The sequence below is a fragment of the Prunus avium genome, chromosome 1 (assembly GCF_965620075.1).
Source record: "Prunus avium chromosome 1, drPruAviu1.hap1.1, whole genome shotgun sequence".
NCBI classification, from domain to species: Eukaryota; Viridiplantae; Streptophyta; class Magnoliopsida; order Rosales; family Rosaceae; genus Prunus; species Prunus avium.
In genome coordinates, this window is record NC_142284.1 from 37,982,556 (window position 1) to 37,998,886 (window position 16,331).

Consider the following 16,331-nt stretch of genomic DNA (forward strand, 5'->3'; position numbering starts at 1 on the left):
GCGCAAAACCTTTCTTTACGATCTTTGCGCGACAGAACTTGCGCGACCAAAATTTTGTCGCGCAAACTTTGCGCGACGAAATTGTACTTTGCGCAACAAAATTATTTCGTCGCGCAAAGTGTTTTTTGTAGTAGTGAATGTGGTCATGCATGTCTACATAATCTTCCATTTCAAGCGTTGACCCTTTTTAACAACCACTATGTAGGTATCGAAGTCAAAGTCTGTATATGCTTATTCATTAATTTTCGAAAGGAGGATGTGTTTATGCATGTCTTCATAATTTTCCATTTCATGTACACGGTTCTCTTTATTCCTTTTTTTTTTTGGTTGGAATTTAAATGGTAAGACAAAACGTTCTCCTCATTATGTATTAAAACCTAAAACAACGTTGTTTTTGGAAAAAGAAAAAAAATAAAACAACGTTGTTTAGACATAAGTACAAGATCAGAAAAAAGAGGAAAGAAAAAAAAAGAGATAATAGAGAAAAATCCTAAATCTAATAAATTGTGGGTATCTCATTCCTAAATTGTTCGGATTATTTATGAAGAGATTTTAAGGGATCCGGATCCTCTGCTTTGATTTTCTCTGCCATGATCTGCTTTACTTTCACTGTAATGCTGCCATATCATTAAAATTTAATCTAAGGGATTTAAAAGTTGACACATCATCCTAAACCAAAAACCCAATTTACTCCTAATTCAAAAAGGAAAAAAAAAACCCTAACACCCAACTAACGGGATATTTAACGTCCAAAGCTGTTTTTTTTTTTCTTCTTCTTCTTCTTCTTCTTCTTCGTGTTCTGTCCTCTTCTCTATTTTTTTTCGTTCTTTTTCATGTTCTATCCTCTTTTCTTCTTCTTCTTCTTCATGTTGTCCTCTTTTCTTCTTCTTCTTTGTGTTCTGTCTTGTTGAAAGACAAATCAACCAAACAACGAGCATACACTTATTAATTATCTGATTTCTCAAACTTTTGGACAACAACCAGTTCCACGTTTAATTGAATTTGAAATAATTCTTGGTCTTCTCCATCTCTCATTAGCTTTCAAGACATATATAAGCTTTTTTTTTCTGCAAAAATGTGCTATTAGATTGATCTCTATTGACGAAGACAATCTAATTAATTTAATCACTGAAAATAGAAGGCCAAATGTTATTTCCAATCAAGAGATCATAAGAAGAAAGAATGATAACCATGAGCACAAATACCAAATGCCTAAGGCCGCCGTTCCTACCGTAATTAACAATTGTGGATTCTTAAAGAGCCGCTTCACAGAGGAATCGTTTTTCTTTTGATCATCATTTTCCTAATAAATTCCAATAATTCATTATATATCCATCTTTGGCGTCATTTGCCAAAAGTTTCTGCACCTCAACTCAACCCTTGGATGGCAAAAGGATGAACAAACGGGGAGAGAACGTTGTTTATTGCCTTTACTTTGGTAAAAATATATAAAATATATGTTATTAATTTCTAAAATACGCGTGCTATATTATATTCTCTACCTTTGGATTGTTTTTTAATGATGTGGCAGCATTACAGTGAAAGTAAAGCAAATCATGGCAGAGAGAATCAAAGCAGAGGATCCGGATCCGATTTTAAGAGCTTTAAAACTAGTTTTAAAAAAAGAATATGGATCCTCTGCTATGATTTTCTCTGTCACGATCTACTTAACTTTCGATCTCCACATGCCACCTCATTTAAATTTGAGTGCTGCTAAACGAACTCTAAAATTAACTGAGCACACCCTATGGTCTAAGTATACCATAATATTTTAATCAAAATGTAAAATTAACTAAATACACCTTATTTAACTACTAAAAATACCCTTGGTACACTCTAATCCTAAACTTTTACATAAATTCGTATCCTCTTTTCAGATTTTGGATTTGCATCAAAATCTATAATTTTGTAAGCTGCTATGAGAATAAATTTGCTACCTCCTTCAATTCAAAGCTTGATTCTTGTAAATTCTTGTAACTCTCCACTTGAAGCAGGAACCAAGTTTGAACGCGCCTGATTCTTAATTCTATCAAGTTGAATAATGTTGGCCATTTCAACACCACTGTAAAAAAATTCTGATATGTCAGTGACTTGTTGGGGCTTTCTTCCCAAGTTGATACGTCCAATGATATGCTAGTCTATTTGGTGGTGTTGCACTTTTATTTAAATCTTCTCTTTGATTGATATAGCCACCTGTCTTCTAATGTTCATCATTTGTTTCCTGCGCACTAACTTTGTAGCTATCCCTAGGTTTTCTTCCCTTTAATTTGTGTGGGTCTCTACTGGGACCAGGAAGTTGTTTCAGCATCTTTTCTACAAATCTCTGATATTTCGATGGAGGTTGATAAGTGTTTGTTTGCATTTTTTCCTCATGGATTCGCCATTTCGTTCTCCACTTCTTTCTTTCAGTGGCCTTCTTTTATATTTAAAATTAGAGTATTTATTAAAATTACATTTGTTTCATAATTTAATACATATTTTTTGGTAATTAAATATTAGGGTACATTAGTAATTCAATAAATAGTTTGGTAATAGGGTGTACTCAGTTAATTTTAGGGTTTGTTTAGCGGCACTCTTAAATTTAATCTAACGCATTTAAATTAGATACATCATCCTTAAAATAAAAAGAGATTTTCTATTTAAACCCCACACTTGTTCACCCCATGTTCTAAGTTCACCCTAACTTCTAATTTAAATTTTCACAATTTCTAAGAAAATCCCACTATCTTCCCAAACTACCCTTAAATACACCCCAAGTTGAAAAAAATAAAAAATAAAAGAGTTTTTCCATTTAAACCCCACTATCTTCCTACTACAAACTATAGAAAAAAGCATATATCTAAATTGAATAGTGGGGGAAAAGATGAAGAAGGCCCCCTATTTTTTGAGAAGAAGATGAAGGTCCCTGTGCTTGCCGCAAGACATACAGACTCACACTACTACAAAAATTGAAATAGACGACGGGGAAACGCCGTTGTCTTTTTCTTTTTCAAACCGTCGTTAAATCGACAGTCATCTTTTTGAAAGTCAAACTACGACGGTAATTCACCGTCGTCTATTATATGTAAAAACGACGGTTTTTAAAAGAACCGTCGTCTATTACATGTAAAGACGACACTTTTTCTGAAAAAACCGTCGTTATTGAATGTAAAGACGACACTTTTTTTTGTAGAACCGTCGTCTATTAAATATAAAGACGACACTTTTTCTGAAAAAACCGTCGTCTATTTAATGTAAAGACGACACTTTTTCTGAAAAAACCGTCGTCTATTTAAATGTAAAGACGACACTTTTTCTGAAAAAACCGTCGTCTATTTAATGTAAAGACGACACTTTTTCTGAAAAAACCGTCGTCTATTTAATGTAAAGACAACACTTTTTCTGAAAAAACCGTCGTCTATTTAAATGTAAAGATGACACTTTTTCTGAAAAAACCGTCGTTTATTATATCCAAAGACGTCTATTAAATCTAAAAAAGACGGTTTTGTTCCAAAAAATCGCCGTTTATTATCTGTAAAAATGATGTACTAATTTCATTTTAGATATCCTAAAAAATTATTTCTTTCATAAAACTTGAAGATTCAATTGTAATTACATTGTTTACCAATCTTGATTCCTACTATATCCATACAAAATACCATATTTATAACATTATAACCTATAATTACAAAATACCATATCCAAAGCATTAACCTATGGTTGTTGTATCTTCCACAATTTGTACTTGTTCTCCACATTCAGCTGTCATCTTGGAGTAGTGTTCTAAGTCATCTTGATCAAATGGATCTTATATTCTTCTAAATTGTCATCTTGGCCTTTGAGCTGCACTTGATATAAGCTGCATCACCTATTTGCCATGTCATCTTACCTGAGCAATCAAAAACCATTACATTATCTTGCTGTCATTTTAACTAACAAAAAATATGCATAAGCTTATGCAGGAAAAGTTCATTTGTAACACAATACAAAAGAACATTTTGACTAACTTAGAGATTCTTTTGTGACGTGGATGGCGAGCTCACCAAGAAGGCGCGATGGAGATCTGTCATCAAACCTCAAGCGACATCGAAGACCAAATCTGATGTTCTAGGATTTTCCCATCTCGCAAGGTCTCTAGATCTATTTTCAAGGTCATCTTAACTAACAAAAAATATGCATCATCTATACAAGCATAAGCTTATGCAGGAAAAGTTCATTTGTAACACAATACAGAAGAACATTTTGACTAACTTAGAGTTGCTTCTGTGACGTGGATGGCGAGAGCTCACCAAGAAGGCGTGATGGAGATCTGTCATCGAACCTCAGGCGACATCGAAGACTAGATATGATGTTCTAGGATTTTCCCATCTCGCAAGGTCTCTAGATATGTTTTCAAGGACATCGTCGTCGTTGACTGTGAATATGGCGTCGATGGCGGCTAGTGATGACTGATGCGAAGAACGATGGCGTTGATGGCGTCGCTGCGTCGATGGCGTTGACGGCGTCGCTGCTTCGATGGCGTCGATGGCTGGTAGGTACGTATGAGGAGTAGAAAGGTGAGAGATGGAGTGTTTCAGATAGCTCAAGAGGGTTTCAAGAAGAGAGGAGCTCAGGAGGTTTCAAGGAGGGAGAGATAAAGTTTTCAGAGACGAGGGAAAATCTGAAAATTTGTCGAGCGCGAATTCACTTAAGTGGCCTTTTTTTAGCGTGTTTTAAAAGACGACGCTTGTTAATGAGAGATAAGGTTTTCAAAGACGGGGGAAAATTTGAAAATTTGTCGAGCGCGAATTCACTTAAGCGGCCTTTTTTTAGCGTGTTTTAAAAGACGACGCTTTTTATAAAAAAATCATCATCTTTACATATAATAGACGACCCTTTTTAAAAAAAAAACCGTCATCTTTACATATAATAGACGACCATTTTCATAAAAAACCGTCGTCTTTACATAATCCGTCATTCGTTTGTTTTAAAATTAAGTCGTTTATTATGATTTACAACGTCTTTAATTTCTTAATGCCAACGTGGTTTGTGGGTTTTATTAATAATATTTTATTCTATTTAATTCGAAATATTCATAATAAATTTAAAATAAATCCAAAAAATGCAACGTCAACTCCTATGAAGTCATTGAGATATTTTCTTCCCCCTTAAGCTTTAAAAAATTAAGTTTGAGTTATACAAATTTAAAATTACCACCAAAAAGAAAAATGTTTTCATGAGTCACAACATCACTTATACTTTAATGGTTTAGGGTTTATGGTTTAGGGGGATAAAGGTTTATTTTTGGGGTTTAGGGTTTATGGTTAATATATATTAGGCCGTAAAACCATAATCCCTTTTCTAAAATTATTTAAACATATATATATAATTTAGGGTTTATATTTTACGGTTTAGGGTTTAGGGTTTAGGGTTTAGGGTATAGATGTTGCTTCGATTCAGCTGCACCAAAATAGATTCAGCTGCATCCTCAACTTGTGATACTCGCAAGTGCACGAGCCGTTTGGTAGTATAGCATATGTAAGTGCGAGGTCGATCCCACGAGGATTAGTGATTGAATGATCCAATTCATTTTCCCTACACAAAACAGAAATGAAAAAGAAAATAAATAAAACAAGAAAAAATGAAATAACTCAAGCAAATAAGTTCCCAAGTTCAATTAGATTAACGGATTGATTCTAGCTAAAGTATGATTAAGCCATGGTGTTTGGTCATAACCTTGTGTTCCTAATTCCCTAATTTGATCATTTGTTGTCTAACCTAAAACTAAGCATTAGGAACCCATTAAGCATAGAAGAACAATTTAAACAACCAAGCATGTATCTAATCCCTGTTGTCGAATGTCCATACATACTCTTCTTATTCATAGTTCAATTCGAATTAAAGCATGGTGTCTACTCTTAATTCAAACCAAGATAGCTAACATGCAAGCCTAAATGGTGATCAATCATTCAAACTAGCCTATTAACTTATAAGCATAATGAATAAAAACAAAAACCATAATTGAAACTTGGAAACTAATTAAACTTGAAACTTAAGAAAGAATGTACATTACAATGAAAAGTAAAGTGAAACTAAGAAAAACTTGAAGGAAAATTTAGTAAAAACATTATTGTTACAACAATTGACAACTTGAAAGGAAACTAAGAGAATTTGAGGGAGAGAAGGGAAGGGAGCTCTAGAGAAGTGTTTGAGAGCTCCCCCCCTTGGGGTGTGTTTTGAAGCTTGAAGGCTTCTCTATTTATAGGGCTAAGAGGGAGGAACAACATGATGAATACCCACACCATCCTTCATCTTTTGCTGCACCTCAAGCTTTCATCACATGGGTTCAAAGGTGGTCAGATGTGGCTGCCCTTTGCTGCCAACCCATGTGATTGCCTTTTGCTGCCAACCCATGTGGTTGCCTTTTGGTTGCTGAAAAACGAGTTTTCTAAACCAGTCTTGGTGTAGGAAGGCCAGAGGTTTCAAAACGTATCCAATGGGGCTCAAATTTGGATATGTTATACTAGACACCCATTGGAACAACTTTTGTGAAGAAAGTATTTCCATCGGACCAGTAGAAGTGTGCGTTTTGGCCCTTGCAAGTTGGCAGCCGAACAGAGACTGGAATTGACTTCATTTCATCTTTTCTTTCCTTTTTGATTCACATGCATGCACATGCTTTCTCAATAATAGCTCCAGCATGTACCAACTTGCTCCTTTAGAATTTCATAGCTGGAATGCCTCCCCACTTCACTAATTATGCTGGGTGCAAAGTCAGTTATAGCTGGGGTGAGGCACATGGCTAAAAGGAGGCACATGGAGGCACATGACAAAGCTGGCAGCTGCAAATCCTCCTGAGCAGGGTTCAGTGTTGGACGGGCTAAGAACTCCAGATATGTTCAATTGGGCTGAAATTTGGAAATGTTGTAGTAGACACCAATTGGAACAAGTTTTATGAAGATCTTCACCTCATCCGAGCCCCAGAGAATGCTGATCCAAGGCCAAGAAGTTGACCTACGAAACTGGGCTGGAAATGGGCTGTAGCCAAAATTAGTTTGTCTTTAAGCTCTTCTTCCATTCACCCAAATCAGGCCCTATCATGCATGGATTGCATCATTTCCTATCCAAAGTCATCATTGTTACCTAAAACTCAATGAACTGAAAGATAAACACAAGAAAGATTAAAAGCACAAGTTTAACTCAAAAACATAACCAATTCATAAGCTAGAAGGGTACGAAATGATATACAAGTATGAACCGATCAAATACCCCCACACCTAGAAATGAACATTGTCCTTAATGTTTAAAATTTAGGCACAAGCAATGTCAAAAATAAAAAATGAAGGTATTAAAGCAATAAAAAATCACAAAACACACAAGAGTTAAAATACAAAAACAAAATAATTACAAAATAAAAATTACAAAACAAACAAACAAAAGAAACGAAACAGTAAAACACTCGAAACAGAAAGCCCTAAACAAACAGTCTTATGCAAACCAAAACCCAAAAGATTGAAAGCCCAGCCCAAAAGAAAATTAACTCACTTTGAAACCTAAACAACGGTGAAAACCCGACCCACAATGAAATCCGAAGCCCACACGTTTTTTTATTATTATTTTATTAATTTTTAATTTTTAATTTTTAAGATGACACGTGAATTGGGAGTGCAAAGACGGGATTTTTGAAAAGAGAGAATGTGGTCCCTGATGTCTCGGCTCCTGTGAGGTCACGGGCAAAAGAGGTGAGGGACGTGTCGGCGCGCAGAGGCCGCTTTCGCATCCCCCAAGCCAGAATTATTGGCCTCTTGGGTGAAGCGGGACGACTTTTTCACTTTGAAGGTTGTGAAAGGTGAAAATGCAATTAAGGGGAGGTTGGGAAATGGGTGCGGCGATATATAGAGATAAGCCGTAAGGGCCACACATAACCTAGAACTGCAGCGGCTAGGGTTTAGCAGACTAAGTCTATAAAAAGGTAAAAAGAACGGGTGAAAAACACAAACTCAGAAACACACAAAACAGAAAAGAAAGAAGAACAAAGAGTGAGAAATCAAATGGCCTCTTCCTACCCTTTTTCGTTGGATCTCAACCTAGCTCCACCGACTCAGACACGAGGCCAAGCAGCGGCACCAGTATGGATGCCCTACTTTGCTTCCGCACGAGGGCCTGTGACAGTAACTGACTCAATACTCCTGGACAACGATGTTGCCATTGGAGTGGCTAGAAATTTAGTGACTCCTAAAGATATACGTGTGCTGGGGACAAGGGATGACAACCGGGTCGTGAGCGATGCCCTGGCACTGAGCGTGCAGAGTACGGCAACAGTCGCAAGTTTGGGTCATTGCTTACTTGCGAAGTCCCATGAGGTAGAGGTGCTAAAGGGTCAGTTGGCGGCGGAGCGAAGTATGGTTGAAGAGTGTCAGAGTGCTATAAAAAGCTTGAAAAGGGAGAGGGCAAGGATAGTGGAGGTGAATCGACACCAGCTAGAAGTATTGCCGGACGAGAATAAAAACCTATCAAAAATGGTAGAGTTGTACTCTCGCGACATGGGAAAACAGCTGGAGGACCTAGACCGACCGGGTAAACGCAAACAAGCAGATCGCGAGAGTAGTTACGCTCAAGCTAAGATTGCGATCTTTGGGAGCTCAAGTGATGAGCCCCAAGAAGCTGTGCGTGAAGCCCCGGAAGAGGACAGCCAGAGGGCCAAACTCAAAGCTCCAATGGTCGAGACACCAAGCACCGAGAAGAAATGATTTCCTACTGCATTATTGTTGTTTTTATTTTATTTTTATTTTTTTTTGGTTGTTTTTGTTTTTGTTATTTTGTTTTAGAAATAAAAAAGTAAAGTTGCAGAAGGAAAAAGAAAAAGACAAAGAAAACACACTTCCCAAACTTAAATCAGACGAAGACGACAAACGGAAAAGAAAGCACAGTTCCCTAACTAAAATAAAATAAAGATGATAGCCGAAAGGGAAAAGCAAAAACACAAAGCTCTAGAAAATGAAAGTAACGGGCAAAAACACAAAACACCAGAAAACAAGGAAAAAAGAAAAGTAAAGTGAAAGTTAATGTGCTCCCCCTTGAAGCGATTAGGTCGAGCATGCCCGGGAAATCCGAAATGGTGTTGGCTCTCTCTCATCAGCATATGTCTATTTAAACCACACCTCTGCAAGCGGATGATACCTAGCATTTCTTCCTGCAAACTCAAGGAAAAACATCAAAAAATTCAGAAGCAAAACAAATGGCATCCTCATGTACTCACCTTGATGATCTAAACCTTGAGCTCTCACTTGCACCACCGGATGCCCAGACAAGGGCTCCTCCAACTCCTGTCTTCCCAAACTCCACATATCATCACGGCACGGCCTCAAACTTTGCTGAGGCAATACCGAACTTTGCTGAGGCAATGCCGAACAGAGCAGTGCTGTTGGGTGGCATGATTGGCAGTATACTCACACCGGCAGATCATCTGCATGTGGCACGTAGGTCTGACAAGATGGCAGTGGATGACTCCCACTCTTTATCTGTGCTCCATGCGGTCTCGGCTACCAATTTGGGCATGCGATTACTGGCGAGGATGCGGGAGTGCACAGCGCTGAACGAGGAAGTGGCTTCCTTGAAGGCTATGGTGGCAAATTTGCAGAAGCGGCTCTATTGTGCCACTCAACATGTGGAAGCACTGCAGAGGAAAAATGATGACCATGTAGAGCTGCTGCAGATTCTACAAGTGCGAGACAATAGAGGCAAGCCATGATGAAGATGAAGATGAAGAAGAAGAAAAAGTTTTTTTTTTAATTTTACTTGACTGTGTTTTTTTTTTTTTTTGGGTAATGTAGAGTTTAGAGTGAAAATAAAATTGTGTTTTAACACTCATAAATAAACTAACTAACCATACCACATAAATAAATACATAAACTAACTCAGAAAAGAAAACAAAGAAAAAAAAAAAAACTCAATTTAAAAACACACGAATATACAAGCAACTCACGGATGACCAGTTAAGGGCCTCAAAAAACACAGCCAGGGGATCCGGGAAGGTTGGAGGGGTCACAATGGTCCCGCTTAAAACCCAAACTTCTTAGACACCGAAGGTGTCGCCTAAAGAACTCCTAGACACTGTATTGACGGAAGTGCTCACTGGAGTTACCACGAGTCAGCTCATATAAAAAATCTTTTTTTATTTTCTTATAAAAGAAATAGAAAATTAAAATTATTGAAATAATAACAAAACAACTAAAGAGAAAGGATTGGAATACTCCCTCTTGAAGCGATTAGGTCGAGCGTGATGCATTTGGAGGTCGCGACTTCTCCCACTACTCCACACTTCCTATCTTTATGATTGAAGTTGCCTTCTCTTTCCCTTTATTATTGAGCTATAATAAATTGCTAAAACAAACACAGAAAACTTGAAATAGAATTAAAAGGATGAGGAAATAAAAACTAAAATGAAAAGGAAAATCAACACACATCCAATTTCATGCTTCAAAGTAACAAACACCAATGGGTTGTGTAAGCTGGGACTTAAACCCAGTTCTCTTGCTTGTTGGGCAATTGTCCTTTTCTGTGACTACAAACACAACTTGTCCATTAACGTCATTAACTTTAAAACAAAAAATTATCCAGTTAAGAAAAAAGTAAAAATAAAGTAGGAAAGCCAAATAGAATCAAACAATGTTACCGATCCCCGGCAACGGCGCCAAAAACTTGTTGCTTCGATTCAGCTGCACCAAAATAGATTCAGCTGCATCCTCAACTTGTGATATTCGCAAGTGCACGAGCCGTTTGGTAGTATAGCATATGTAAGTGCGAGGTCGATCCCACGAGGATTAGTGATTGAATGATCCAATTCATTTTCCCTACACAAAACAGAAATGAAAAAGAAAATAAATAAAACAAGAAAAAATGAAATAACTCAAGCAAATAAGTTCCCAAGTTCAATTAGATTAACAGATTGATTCTAGCTAAAGTATGATTAAGCCATGGTGTTTGGTCATAACCTTGTGTTCCTAATTCCCTAATTTGATCATTTGTTGTCTAACCTAAAACTAAGCATTAGGAACCCATTAAGCATAGAAGAACAATTTAAACAACCAAGCATGTATCTAATCCCTGTTGTCGAATGTCCATACATACTCTTCTTATTCATAGTTCAATTCGAATTAAAGCATGGTGTCTACTCTTAATTCAAACCAAGATAGCTAACATGCAAGCCTAAATGGTGATCAATCATTCAAACTAGCCTATTAACTTATAAGCATAATGAATAAGAACAAAAACCATAATTGAAACTTGGAAACTAATTAAACTTGAAACTTAAGAAAGAATGTACATTACAATGAAAAGTAAAGTGAAACTAAGAAAAACTTGAAGGAAAATTTAGTAAAAACATTATTGTTACAACAATTGACAACTTGAAAGGAAACTAAGAGAATTTGAGGGAGAGAAGGGAAGGGAGCTCTAGAGAAGTGTTTGAGAGCTCCCCCCCTTGGGGTGTGTTTTGAAGCTTGAAGGCTTCTCTATTTATAGGGCTAAGAGGGAGGAACAACATGATGAATACCCACACCATCCTTCATCTTTTGCTGCACCTCAAGCTTTCATCACATGGGTTCAAAGGTGGTCAGATGTGGCTGCCCTTTGCTGCCAACCCATGTGATTGCCTTTTGCTGCCAACCCATGTGGTTGCCTTTTGGTTGCTGAAAAACGAGTTTTCTGAACCAGTCTTGGTGTAGGAAGGCCAGAGGTTTCAAAACGTATCCAATGGGGCTCAAATTTGGATATGTTATACTAGACACCCATTGGAACAACTTCTATGAAGAAAGTATTTCCATCGGACCAGTAGAAGTGTGTGTTTTGGCCCTTGCAAGTTGGCAGTCGAACAGAGACTAGAATTGACTTCATTTCATCTTTTCTTTCCTTTTTGATTCACATGCATGCACATGCTTTCTCAATAATAGCTCCAGCATGTACCAACTTGCTCCTTTAGAATTTCATAGCTGGAATGCCTCCCCACTTCACTAATTATGCTGGGTGCAAAGTCAGTTATAGCTGGGGTGAGGCACATGGCTAAAAGGAGGCACATGGAGGCACATGACAAAGCTGGCAGCTGCAAATCCTCCTGAGCAGGGTTCAGTGTTGGACGGGCTAAGAACTCCAGATATGTTCAATTGGGCTGAAATTTGGATATGTTGTAGTAGACACCCATTGGAACAAGTTTCATGAAGATCTTCACCTCATCCGAGCCCCAGAGAATGCTGATCCAATGCCAAGAAGTTGACCTACGAAACTGGGTTGGAAATGGGCTGTAGCCAAAATTAGTTTGTCTTTAAGCTCTTCTTCCATTCACCCAAATCAGGCCCTATCATGCATGGATTGCATCATTTCCTATCCAAAGTCATCATTGTTACCTAAAACTCAATGAACTGAAAGATAAACACAAGAAAGATTAAAAGCACAAGTTTAACTCAAAAACATAACCAATTCATAAGCTAGAAGGGTACGAAATGATATACAATTATGAACCGATCAATAGATGTAATAAGCGTCGTGTTTATTTATATTGTTAACGACGGTTTTTTTGTTTTCCGTCGATGATTATCGAAGAGCGCATTTCTAAACCATGATTTCTTTAAAATAACGTTGTACACACATAACAACGTCATAGTTTTTTAAAAAGCGACGTAAAAGGTTTTTCAAACGACGCTATTTTTCAAACCGTCGTCTTTACATATAATAGACAACCCTTTTTATTAAAAAACCGTCGTCTTTACTTCATAATAGACGACCCTTTTTATAAAAACCGTCGTCTTTACTTATAATAGACGACCCTTTTTTATAAAAAAACCATCGTCTTTACATATAATAGACGACCCTTTTTATAAAAAAACCGTCGTCTTTACATATAATAGACGACCCTTTTTTATAAAAAAACCGTCGTCTTTACTTATAATAGACGACCCTTTTTATAAAAAACCGTCGTCTTTACATATAATAGATGACCCTTTTTATAAAAATACCGTCGTCTTTACTTCATAATAGACGACCCTTTTTATATGAAAACCGTCGTCTTTATATATAATAGATGACCCTTTTTATATGAAAACCGTCGTCTTTACTTAATAATAGACGACCCTTTTTATAAAAAAAAACCGTCATCTTTACATATAATAGACGACAGTTCTTTCAAAACAAACATGTCTTTACCAAAAAAAGGACACTTGATTTTTAAAAGACGATACTTGTCATACCTACTGTCGTTATTTTTTGGTCAGATTTTAACTCTAAAGAAAAGCTTTTTAATAAGACGACGCTTTTTTATTTGTGTGGGTCGTTATAAAAAAAATTCTCAACAGTATCTCCATTTTTTAGTTGTTTAAGTCATTTATCCACGACGGTTTTTTGTTACCGTCGTCTTTTTAAAAACAACGACGGTTTTTTGTTCTACCGTCGTCTTTTTCTGGTCGTCTTTTGCCCTTTTTGTAGTAGTGTCACTAACTATTATAGTATATCGTTATTGTTGATGGAAAGAGATTCTAGACCAAATAAAGATTTCTAAATTAGACATTAAATGAGGAGATATTTATTTGCATTGTAGACAAGAAGGTGCAACTGCCTTAAAAAAAAATGTCCTTGACCAAGGCACATACGATTGATTGTCTTTATAATATAATATTATCACTGTTCTTGACCTCTCTCCAAATAACCTCACATTATTGGGATAAACCTTCAAAAGGAATATCAAGGCATAATCATGCCCAACCCACACGACAAGTTTACTCAATTAAATTGGATTGTCACTTTCAATCTACATGAACATGATAGAAGATGTCGCATAGACTTAAAGCTAACTGATACACATGTATACATTGTCGTAACTAATTTTGGTGTCTATGTGATATCAAGGCATAATCATGCCCAACCCACACAACAAGTTTACTCAATTAAATTGGATTGTCACTTTCAATCTACATGAACATGATAGAAGATGGCACATAGACTTAAAGCTAACTGGTACACATGTATACATTGTCGTAACTAATTTTTGGTGTCATCGTCACATAGACACGTAATATTACTAGTTTTTTTATGTTATAAAATATGTACTACTAATTTATCCTAGATTTATGAAATTTTTAATTATATCGTCCATTTATATTGATTTATTTAGCTCATACACGTCCTAATATTGCATATGCAGTGAGTGTAGTGAGTCAGTTAATGCATTCTCCTAGTGAAGATCATATGGGTGCTGTGATGCGCCTTTTGAGATATCTGAAAGTAACTCCTGGCAAGGGGTTAATGTTTTGCAAGTATGGTCATACAGATGTGGAAGGGTATACAGATGCTGGGTTGGTTCAGCCACTGATAGACGTTCTATGTCTGGGTATTTCATGTTTGTCGGTGGTAATCTTGTTACTTGGAGAAGTAAGAAACAAAAGGTGGTGTCTCGATCTAGTGCTGAAGCCGAGTATCGTGGGATGGCTCAAGGCGTATGTGAGTTACTATGGTTGAGGAGATTGTTGAGAGATCTTGGTTTTGGGCCACAGAAACCTATGGATTTATATTGTGATAATAAGGCTGCAATTGCAATTGCCCATAACCCGGTGCAACATGATCGTACAAAGCATGCGGAGGTTGATCGAAATTTCATTAAAGAGAAGTTGGATGCGAAGATTGTTGCATTCCCGTTCGTCAGTTCTGAGTATCCTGAGTATCAGTTAGCCGATGTCCTTACAAAAGCTGTTTCTTCCAATATCTTCCACAACTCGCTTGACAAGTTGGGCATGCGAGATCCTAGTGTAATTAGGAGATTTACTTCCTAGTATATTAGGATTCTATTTATTTCCCTTTTGTATAGATCTTATGTAATTAGGACTTTATCTTATTTCCTAGTATAACCCTGCTAGGGTTTGTAACTTTGTATTATAAATACCTTCTTTCGGAGAATGAAATATAACATGAAAATATTCTACCCATATTGTTTGACTCATGCGTGGTCCTGTCTCCATTTTCTTGACCTAGCTATTTCCAAGCAAATTTCTTCTTACGTTCTTTTCTTTCAAAAAAATGTCGACACTATGTGTTCATTCATTTCCTCATCTCTGCAAACACTCATGTAGTTTTCTGGTTTAAAATTCAACAGATTCCCTGAAATTTGTGCATTGATTTAACATGTAGTCTCTTTCTGAAAGAAACCTATGCACCTGGATTCCATTTGACCTGATCTTCAGCAATAATGTGGGAGCGATTTTCGTCCCACAAGAATATTATTATGAAGATTTCGTCTTCCTCTTCGCTTCTCTTTCTCCATGCAAAACAATACGGAGTAAAAGACCACACCCGGAGGGTGTTGGCCAAAGGCCCTCCGATGCCTAAGTTAGGTCGAGTGTTTGTAGGAAAACAATAACTAACAATAGGATGGAGATTATTTTTCCCTGATTTGGAGAGATTGATGTAATTAGGGATTTGATTTAAATCGAATCCCTAATTAAGGCAAGAATCAAATAATTCTCAATTAAATCAAATAACTCCCAATTAGTTCAAATAACTCCCAAATTAATTAGCTCCTGGATCCTCTACTTTGATTTTCTCTGCCATGATCTGTTTTACTTTTGTTCTCCGTATGCCACCTCATTAAAATTTAATCTAAGGGATATAAATTGGACACATCGACTGTAAAATAAAAATCTAATTTACCCCTAATTAAAAATGATTAAAAAAACCCTAACTTGACTAATACCTAAACTTAACGTCTCTGGAAGTTTTTTTTTTTCCTTCTTCCTCCTCTGCACATCTACATCGCTCATCAATCTTTTCTTTCTCCAATCTTAGAACACAAAAACATTCTTACCAAGAAGAGTATGAACATAACAAGAATCCTATGATACATCGAATAAGAAACTAGCTCCAAGGGCATAGGAAATTAAATCATTAAGTTTACCCAAATAATAGAAAACCTAGAGTGAGAAAGAACATAAGTCATGTAAAGAAAATATAGAAGTAAACTCTACGTTTTCAAAGAAAAAACAGGGAATTTATGCCCACAAATGATGAAGAGAGACAATTCCACTTTTTGTTTGCAAGTTAAAAGTTAAAAAGGTATTAGTTTGCTCCTGTTGTTTCTGAGTTGCAAGACAACACAAGCTATTTTTTTTCCTTTCAATAATATGTATATATGTTTAACTTCCACCGATTTCACTTTATGTAGAAGAACGGAGATGAGCGATAAGATTTTGGGGGTGGGGCCAGACGTGCAGAGGAGGAAGAAGGAAAAAAAAACTTCTAGAGATGTTAAGTTTAGGTGTTAGTCAAGTTAGGGCTTTTTAATAATTTTTAATTAAGAGTAAATTGGGTTTTTATTTTACAGTCAGATGTATCCA